The 10,333-nt window shown below is 33.3% G+C and overlaps 1 long non-coding RNA gene across 1 annotated transcript in view; it reads left to right on the top strand.

The window, feature by feature from the left end:
• The window catches only part of LOC112904368, a 36,657-nt gene that overhangs the window by 14,217 nt on the left and 12,107 nt on the right, over window positions 1–10,333 (top strand). The window contains exon 2 of the long non-coding RNA XR_003231050.1: window positions 6,133–6,206. This is a non-coding gene — a long non-coding RNA (uncharacterized LOC112904368). The remainder of the gene's footprint in view (window positions 1–6,132; window positions 6,207–10,333) is intronic.

Below are 10,333 nucleotides of genomic sequence, written 5' to 3'. Positions count from 1 at the left end.
TTCTTTGTTGTTCTCTACGAAGGTCTATGTTATTTTATGTTTAGGAATGTGTGCAAATACAGAGATGCATGCGCACTACAGATGACTTAAGTAATAATTTTATGAACATGATCCGTACCATTAATGTGGAAACGTTGGAAAGTTGTCATTTTTGTTATAAAGGATTTGGTTTTTGTTTTTTTCACTTTTTTAGTAAATTTTTAATTTTATGTATTTTTTCTTAACTATTCCAGAACTTAAATTGATAATTTCCTTTATTATGCCAAATCGCTAAATGTCAATACTGATTTTTTATCAACCTGCATTTTTATCTACTTAATTTAACATTTGATTCTAATTATTTCCTATCCTCTTCATATCTAAAAGTGTCTGTAAAAATAAAAATTTTCCATAGATTTCCCCCCTCATATTTGTTTCGTAGTTTTAGACCGCATTCTAATATCCATATCTGTTGTACATTCTAATCATAAAAATTAGATTAAAATTGTAGTGGGGATATAAAATACTTTAAGGAAAAATGAATATCCCTATTTATTCCTGTTTTGCTTTGTTACTCATCGATTTTATTCCATGTAGATTGTAAAGTAAACCTAGTAAGCAGGATCTGATGTGTTACACACTTTCCTTTTTCGTTTGAACGCACCGGAATACTTATTTCCCCTTGATATGTTTCAGGTTATTTTTATATCCGTTTGATAACTTCAAACAAAAATAAATCCTGAATCCCTTTCCAGATATTGATGTAAAGAAAAAGAAAATATGTGGTTTTTTCTCATCACCATATTTTTGTTTTTCTTCTTGTATTTGCCCCGATATTTTTATATACTGTATATAGGTACCTACTTGACGAAAAATGTTATCATTAAATATTTTCGAAGTTCACCTTGTAAAATCCTATTTTCGACATTAAAGCTTCACGAAATGTTTTGTTTTGCATGTCAGGTAGATGAATACATAAGGAAAGAGATTAGATTGCATCAAACTTGCTTCTGGCAAGTAATCAATATGTACTTCTTTGTTGTTCTCTACGATATTATAGGAAATAATCCGACATTTTGGTAATGTAATGCGATAACGAGGCATCAATTTCCTAAGTAGAACTACATTTTTTGGTGGTTAGGAGAATGCTATTCAGTACAGGAGAACTTGAAATACGTATTTTAGCAACATTTTTAAGATAAGTTCTCCTCAAAAGAGATAAAAATCTCTACAAGGTTACCGGAAACAATATGAACACACATTTTTCATCACTTGCTTATATTTAACAACAACTGCGTATATATTTTCTGACCAAATTTTCAAGCGATTTCGATATGACCACCCACAACGTCGAAATTACACAGGACATTGCTTTCAGAATTGACCACATACTACAATAATCCATCGAAGTGACATCCTATAAGAAAAACTGGCTGAGATGAACCTCCTAAAAACAGTTCTGCATCATCACTCTTCAGTTGTTTTCTAATAGAAATTCCAATATTGATTCCCAAAGTGCTGTTGTGTTCATTGAAGCTTCTTTGGCGGTACTCCTTTATCGTTTTTTACTCCTTGATCCATGATAACAGGGAATTTTTTATGGCTATTGCAAATTCTACCTCAAATCATAAGCAATTTGTTATTTGGAGTCGTTCTTCTCAGATATAAGGTTCGGTTTTTAGGTTTTCTCATGTTGTTTTCGTTCGTGAATAATTGACATTTTTAGAGTTTGAAGGGCTTAAGCTCAAGCTCTTCTTTGGTTATTGAACTCGATTTGTGTTTGATGCCAGTCTCGAGTTCGCTTTTCCTTATAAAGACTTTCCGTTTTTTTTTGTAGTCGTTTCCAGATGATCTGCTAGTTCCTGAAAATGTTGATGGGAAACCATTGCTTTCATGATCAAGTACTTATTTATAATCGACTAATCGCTTTGGAAACAAACGATTTCACATTGACGAGTTTCAGTTTGTATGACATTCTTAAACTTCAATAACATTTTGGCGTAATAAAAACCATAAAGAACTACGCTGAACTAAATTGCATAAATAAAATGTCACAAAAGTGAAACATACTGAAACAGGCAAAAATGATCCACATTATTTCTGATCATCTTGTATTTTATAGCTTGCATTGTGACTTTTTTGAATATGCATTTACTAAAAAATAAATAAGCGGTATTATATGTTGGACGGGGTCTCTCGTAAGATTCATAGATTTAATTAATCCATTAGTCATTAACATTTTACTTATCTCTTCCCTCGTATGTGCGCCACTGAAGCGACCTTTAAATATCTTTTTACACATAAATCAGAAAGAAATAATATGAAATCTTTGTAGTACCATGTTGGTCTGCTCCACTAAATCAATTTTGTTATTTCGTTTAATGTACTGTTGACTCCGGTGAAATTTTTACGCGTTTTAGTTTGTCGAATGTAAGAGAACGGAAATATCCGAAGGGACTTTATTTCACGATGGCGGTCAAACAGAGAGTCGGCAAACTTTCAGCGAAATCCATAACAAAATGAAATAGGGGGTTCAGAAGCGGCCGTCTCCTAAATGTACCCTCGGGACACATAAATTCTGACCCGAATGCACACCTGCGGCAATCAGCGATCAGAGCACGTGCAAAGTGTCCACTTGCTCAAAACTTTTCACAAGCTGAATTAAAAAGTTTGTACTTAAGCTGTAACAGGAAAATCATAATTGACGACTATTGACGCCCGACTTCGAACAAATTCTTCCAAATTTTTATTCTGGGTTCAGAAATGAATGGTTACTAATAAACGTGGAAAAGAAAAAGTATATATTATTATCAAAAAGGGATATAAAAATAGGAGACGAAAAAAAAGAAGAAGTGGTTGATTTTCGGTAGCTCAGGATAGGAAAGAGTACTAGGGTCGAGTCACCTTCAACAAAAAGAAGTCACTTCTGTGCTAGCGAACGGTTAATTTAGAAATAGGATTGTTAAAGGTGTGGAGTGCGGCGCTGTACGAGTGCGAAACATGGATACAAGGTTAGAAGCGTTGGAAATGTGGTGTTACAGGCGAATGATGTGGATACCGTAGATAGAGAAGGTTAGAAATGAAGAGGTATTAGAAAGAATAGGAAAATAGAGAACTCTATGGAAGCCAGTAAGAAATAGGCGAGATAGGTTGGTAGGACACCTTCTTAGACATGAAGGGCTACTCTAGACTAGACATATTGAAAGCAGAAACAGGAGTAAAAAGGACTAGAGGTAGACCTAGATTAGTTAAGGATGTGGGATGTTCTAGTTTTAAAAACTCATCTATTTTATTACTTTACTGATAGAATTTCAGCATTAATTTACAAATCCAAGTGTTTAAAAAAACTTTTTAAAGAAACTGCATATAAGAATAGTAAGAGCATAATAAAGGTATTAACGGGCTTTATATGTACATATATGGTTGTGCTGAAAAAAAAAATTAAATGCCTTCGAATTATTAAATAATGAGTGCAAACCGCATCGAAGTCGTTCAGTTTATTATTTATTTGTTAATAACATGTGTTCGTTTAAGCGCGTTTTGTTCTGAGTAAATTTGTTTTAATTTANTATATATGCACGAGCATTTTGATAGGTGTGTAAAATATTATTATTTATTCTCGCAATAATGCCTAAACTCATTTAAAATAACATTGTTAACTGGGTTCATCAATATTTTTGTTGATAAATTTCAAGTAGTCTTTCCAACTTCAAGAATTTTCAATACTATAGTGGAGCTTTTTGTACGTATTTACCACCAAATACTTATTTATAAAAGGTTCATAATTAAAATCTACTATACAACTTGGCTATTTATGTTAAAAACCATTGAACCTAATCGATGAGAAATTGGCGTTGAAGATAATCGCAAACATTAAATAATAATGGTCTAGAAAGCGGGCTCATCTTGTTTCTTTCTATCTCCCGCTTTTAAGTTTCCATGTTCGCCGGGGCAGATAATAATTTTCAATTTAGTAATCGCTCCAACTAAGGCGTGCTTCACTTCTCAGGAATTAATTGATAATTATCGTCCCTTAAACAAAATTCCTTTGCAAACAGAGTCTCTCACTCGAAGGATCGTTCCACGACGCGACGCTGAAGTTAGCAAATTAATATTTTCACCGTCTCTATGCACAAGTTTCATTTATAAAATCCAAGATGAAAAGCTTTGAAAACTGTTCAGTTACAATTGAGTAGGAGTTAGTACATAATTCTGCTAATTAGCAGTCGAAATTGAGGAGGCACTTTTTGTGTGTACTTTTCTATAAGAGAACTTGAAAAACTAGTCATTAAATGATTAATTCTAAGGAACAATTACAATTAAATATACTGCAGCGAGCACGAGTGTGTTTGTGTGCGATCGGGCACACGTGTGCTTAAACGGCTTATCGATCCGCCGGCTAGCCGCGGGCGCCTTTCTTCATGTGCGCCGTATCTGTAAATGTGTGTGTCGTACCTGCGTTCTAGGAAAGCAGTTAAACAGTTCAAAGAAAAAATAAACTATCCGGATGTTTCCTGAAGGTTCCCAAAAGTAAACAAAAGAATATTTTAAGGAAGAGATGATTTCTGCGAGAAGGAGAAATAAATTGACCATTGCAGAAGTGAATTCAGAAATAAATTGACAGTGATAGCAGTGAAATAAATAGCGCAGTGAATAGTGATATATTAATAATTAGTGTAAATAAATAGTTTTTGTCGTTATCAGTCTGAGAAGTCAATTTTGCTAAACCCACGAACATTACAATACTTATAGTCGTAATAAACAATAATTAATATTCGAAATACCAAATTAATATACAATTCATGAGACCGGATAATCTGGTGTGCTGAATTTTATGGGAGTAATTTTAAACTTTTCTAGCTAAAGACATTCTATTCTTACTTAATAGTTCAACCCATCTAAACTTGGACGGGCTGGGTATTGTTGTGGATTGTACTTTCAATCATGATGATCCGTTATACCAAAACCTAACCTGAGTTTTTTTACGTAGATGCTATTTCTAACTGAAATAAGCTTTTAATATATTAAATGCTGCAGAAAATTTTATTTAGTCCTTGCAAATATAGAATTGTCATTTGAATTGTAGCAAAGTCGTAGTGCCCGTTGCGTCAGTCGGGAAACCTTTAATAGAGGCGGATTTAAAATGTATTTTAACCATGATTTTAACTTGAAAAAGGTTATAACTGTCGGAAACGTTCATATACATTTTGAGTGAGATATGGGCATAATATCCTAGTAAATAACTGCGTCAACAAAGGTTTTCATTTGAATCCACATTTGCCAGAAAATATAACACACTTCTGATAACGTTCGCAGAAAGGATTTTCATGTCGTATTAAAAGGATCGTTTTAATTCTGGTTGAATTTATTTGTTGCACATATTGTATCACATGGTTTGTTACATATTTGTTACTAAGTAATACAATTGTTGAAAGTAAAAAGTAGTTATTAAGCTATATACTCGTATCTTTTTGAAGCAGAAACTTTAGTAGATATTTACTTATAAACGGTAACGGTTTTTGTAAAATTTAGCCAGTGATGGAAGATGCTTTTGAAAAATGAAATTAAATAATTAGGCCCTTTTTTTGAAAAATTGAAGTTAGTAATAGTAAAGCAAACATCAGAAGTTTGAAAACTACTACGATGAATTTCGTTTTGTTTTTAAATATTTTCATGATACAAACAAATCCAGAAAAACATAAGCATTACATTTGTTTTAACAGCCTCTAAAAATATTGTTTCGCTAGTTTCAAGAAAATTGAATTTTCAGTTATTATTATTATTATTACAAGAATATGAACATTTTTTTCAAATTGTGAAAAATTTCAAAACCGGTTAGTGCTCGATATTATTGTTCGTTAATTTCCTGTTCAGAATAATTTTCCAAATTTAATCTTGAATTGCACTTCTAGATAAGGAGCATGGAACCTTTTTTCCTTAGAGTTTAGAGGCTTCCTCCAACAAACTCCTGGTTAATAAACCGCTTTGTACATAAAACTACATAAGTATTAGAAGTAAACAAATCGTTTAATTTTTGTTTACGATTTTCTTTTTCTTTTCTGACAGAGTTGAAATAATAGTACAGCATTTTATCAAGTACTTTCAGAATAGAATGTAAGCGTATGAAGTAAATTCAATTTTGTTCTTCTGCAGGTTCTTGTGAAGTGACGTTTCTGGTTTGGTTGAACACTACCTCAAATTCAGATATGACAGGAAATGTTAAAGTGGTAAGTACCCATACGTAAACATGTCATTGTTCTCTCCAGTTATATTTGTAGTCAATACACCTGTAGGTATGACAGGTCTGTACAGCATGCGAAAATACGGTTCTTAGCATGTCGATAGATTGTAATATGTCGCTTTCATAAACAGCAACAAGGACGGAGAGCGCACATTGTGACTACATTTATTTAAAAATTTGCGGTGTATACATTGAGTTTTTCCATCACTCTTACGCAATCTGTATATATGCACGAGCATTTTGATAGGTGTGTAAAATATTATTATTTATTCTCGCAATAATGCCTAAACTCATTGGGCACTTGGTGGAATAGGTATGCTAGTAGATATGTAATTAAATAGAGTTTTTTACATCTTATAAAGATAAATAATTAATAAATAAATCGAATCAACTTTTCCTACCGCGCAGAATAATATACAGTTTGCGAAATTAACTAACTACTTCTTACCGTCCCGACATGTGATACAGGCTCAGACAGATATCGCAGGCTCAGTAATGGATCATGTTGCCTTTTGGTATGGAAACTAAAAAACAATATTTGTTAACCACAATAACTAATGTCAAGCATATCTTATTGAAATGGTTTTGTGAAGAGAATTTTAATTTCAATAAAACAAATTTGTTCTCTTGACATTGAGTATCTCCCTTGAGAATATTCTGGAAAACTGAAGCATCATAAATAATTCAGTTCATTAAATTAAAATATTATCTATATATATAACAGATGATGTATGTAGATAAATATTTCTTCATCGTTTAATATTTTCCTATTAAAAATGTATCGGATATGTAGGATACATAATACGTCCCGCTACCTACGTATAAGTGTCTTCGAGTGGGATTTCGGTATTGCCTTATCCTCGGCTTATGACTGCGGATCTGCTGACCCAAACCGAGACAGTGCTGTCTCACTCCTCGAACAGCAGCTCGAGCGTGTCGGGAGGCATCCCGAAGGACGCCTATGTTCCAATTCAATGTTTCGAAACGTGACAGTTATTGCCGCGCTCCCGCCAACTTTGGATTCAAAACGTTCAATATCACGATATTGCAAGATGGGCTTGAGACGTTAGAAACAGTTGGCAGTTTCGCGTGCGGATCCATAATAATTGGACGTCGGCAAAGACGAAGTGAAGGCGGTGGATAGTGTGGTGGCGACGCCAAATACCACATGCGGAGACGCCAGTGGCTTATAGAGGTGGCGATTGCAGCATCTTTGTCGCTTGAAAAGGTCCTCTGAACTTTCAAACAGTTTCAAACTGTAACATGATCTCCCACTATGATACTTAATGAACTACTTACTTCGGTAATAATCGTTGCAATCTCTCTAATTAACTATACATTACTGACTCACCTTGGATTAAATTTTCATTATCCAGAATTAGTTGAAAGTTTTTAAATAAAGCTTGCGCATCAGAGGTTATGTATAATGGAAATGATCAAGTTAGGCAATGGTGGGAGAACATTCCCTGATTGGTTTTTTCATCAGGGGTTAAATGGTATCCATCTGTTAGTTTATGATGGAAAAGGGCGTATGTAAAGTACTATAAATCAAGAATATATTGCTAAAAAATAGTTCTTTTACATATGTGTATGCATACAGCTACTGAAAGGTTATTTATTATTATTTCCAATAATAATGAGTTTATTGTTTTTTACTAGCAGCGGTAAAGTTTTCATTAAATCATCGCACGGTACAGTGACTAAGTTGTGCTATAAGCGAAAAACAATTTTAANATTTTTATTATTACCATCCTTTATATTTCTAAGATTCCGTAAACTGTAAACGGTAAAAATTATATTCCCGTAAAAGTCAAATTCAATTCCAAATTGGATATTTCGCCTTTGAGCGGAATCGAACACTTTTACATATGTGTATGCATACAGCTACTGAAAGGTTATTTATTATTATTTCCAATAATAATGAGTTTATTGTTTTTTACTAGCAGCGGTAAAGTTTTCATTAAATCATCGCACGGTACAGTGACTAAGTTGTGCTATAAGCGAAAAACAATTTTAATTTTCTATCCTCATTTTCTACTGAATGTAGCAAGCGCCTCAATTTGTGTACTCCGTTGCCATCCAATTTCATTATTATTACTTAGTTATTTCGTTGCCATTTAATTGCGTTCTAATAAAATTTAGGAAAACAAGTTTAACAGTTTCCGACAAACGTAATAATAACAATGACTGTATTATTAAATTGCACACAAAAGAAATTTTATTAGAGATGGAACAGGACTTTCCATAATTGTGTAAAACAGTCAATTTCCAGGAACAAGAAAACTCAAGAATGGAATGTCGCTAATTTTAGAAGGGCCGTAATTTGTCATATTGTAATTAGGAAATTAATATCAATTTTTAATGGCAACACTTCAATAACTAGTAAATTCTGTATCGAAAAATGAATAAAGTTGTTAAAAATTAATACGGATTTAACGATGAACTTTGGAATATTATCAATTCTGAAACTGATGTATCTGGGTACAAGAGTTATAACAAGAATAGAATTTTTAAAATCTCATTGAAGCTGTGTAGGAAACCAAGAACAATGAAATCTCTCGAAATTCGCTTGTTACGCGGTCGTACATGTGTCGTTCAGTATTGATTTATGACCGCCTATTACATTTGGACGGTCCTCGCGTGCGGCTATATATTCGTAACAACACTTTATTTACTTCGCAAAATTATGAGCTCGGTCATATTATATAATTTAACATCTTTTGTAAAGTATGATATTAGAATGAGTGTGTAAGAATTTCGAGTCAGTAAACAGATCTTTGGATTTTCACCAATTCTCCAGTTGGCGAACATCCAATTCCAACATCTAATTTACTTTATCTCGTTGCAGTTGTAAATTGTACAAGCGGAATAATTGGATGTTATGTGACAAAGATGGGACCATTTTCTTTCTGTTAATGTTGACAGGTAAATTTGTCTTCAACTTTTCTTTTGTACTAGTATTTCCTTTCTACAGATAAGTGTATGTAGCTATCTTCTATTTCACGTATTTTATTTTAAATCTCATAGCTGTTTTTTGGAAGCATGTGCTAGATAATTTTTGTTGAAAGCGAGAAGTATCCTAAAAATAACTATTTCCAATTCCCATCAGTAGAATTAGGAGTTGTTACACAGTTCAGTAAAATATTTCACTTTGCTTTTGTAGTAATTTGAAAAGCGCATCAGGCTCGTTTAAGTACTACGTAAAAAAAGTGCTAGAGGTTCGTTATTGATTCAAAATTCAAGAGTTGTTGTTTGAAGTTTTTTAGGTTAATCAATTCAAGCGGATTGGAGCAAAGTCTACCTGTAAAATTAGTTCATGGCTGCCATATTCATACGTGTGCTTTGTTTGTGATTTCACGTTTGCTGCCACGTGATGGCATTGATTTTAATTGATTACTCTTTAAACGAAAGACAAAAACACTATGCTTTGAAACTTCAAAAATTTTGAATTTATATGACTCTCTGGTGAAAGGTAATGGAGTTTAAAGAAATAAAATATAGTTGGGACGATCAAAATTGGTAAAGTCTGCAATAAATTATCTGTGAGAATGGACGTATCATTCTTCCTGTTTCTACTCGGGACTGACTGAAGTCATTGCTACGTTTTAAACACGCCCTTCTTGATAAGTTAGGAAATGGCTCATGAGTAGTACAAAGTTAAAAGAGATAGCCAAATAATAATAGGCAGTGTAGCGGTTAGAGGTTGTTTAGGTACGCAAAAGATCAGGATCGGCTTTATAACTGTCTGACTGGAATTATATCTTTAAACAACCGTCTTTGCTTTCCCAAATTCCTGAGAATGTTGGACTTTCTGCATCTCTTTTAGTTACACATTAATTGGTGCAATGCTATTCATTTTTCTGTATGAGTGTCCGCTGTAATTCCTACCTGTTTTCAGTCTCTCTCCAGTTCCTCAGAAAGTCTTTCAGCGTTTCTGAGAACGTCTTTCAGTCTTTCACAGTCTCTCAGTTATTGCCTAGGTATTTTTATGGATCTCTCACAGTCTCTGTATGAGAAACTCGAACGATAAAATTGTTAATTCAGAGATTCGAGTCTCTCACAGAGAGACTGAATGAATAAAACTGAAAAATTGAGAGACTCGAGTCTCTCGTA

This window comes from Agrilus planipennis, unplaced genomic scaffold, assembly GCF_000699045.2.
Source record: "Agrilus planipennis isolate EAB-ADULT unplaced genomic scaffold, Apla_2.0 scaffold119, whole genome shotgun sequence".
NCBI lineage: Eukaryota > Metazoa > Arthropoda > Insecta > Coleoptera > Buprestidae > Agrilus > Agrilus planipennis.
This window is presented reverse-complemented; position numbering and strand designations above follow the sequence as displayed.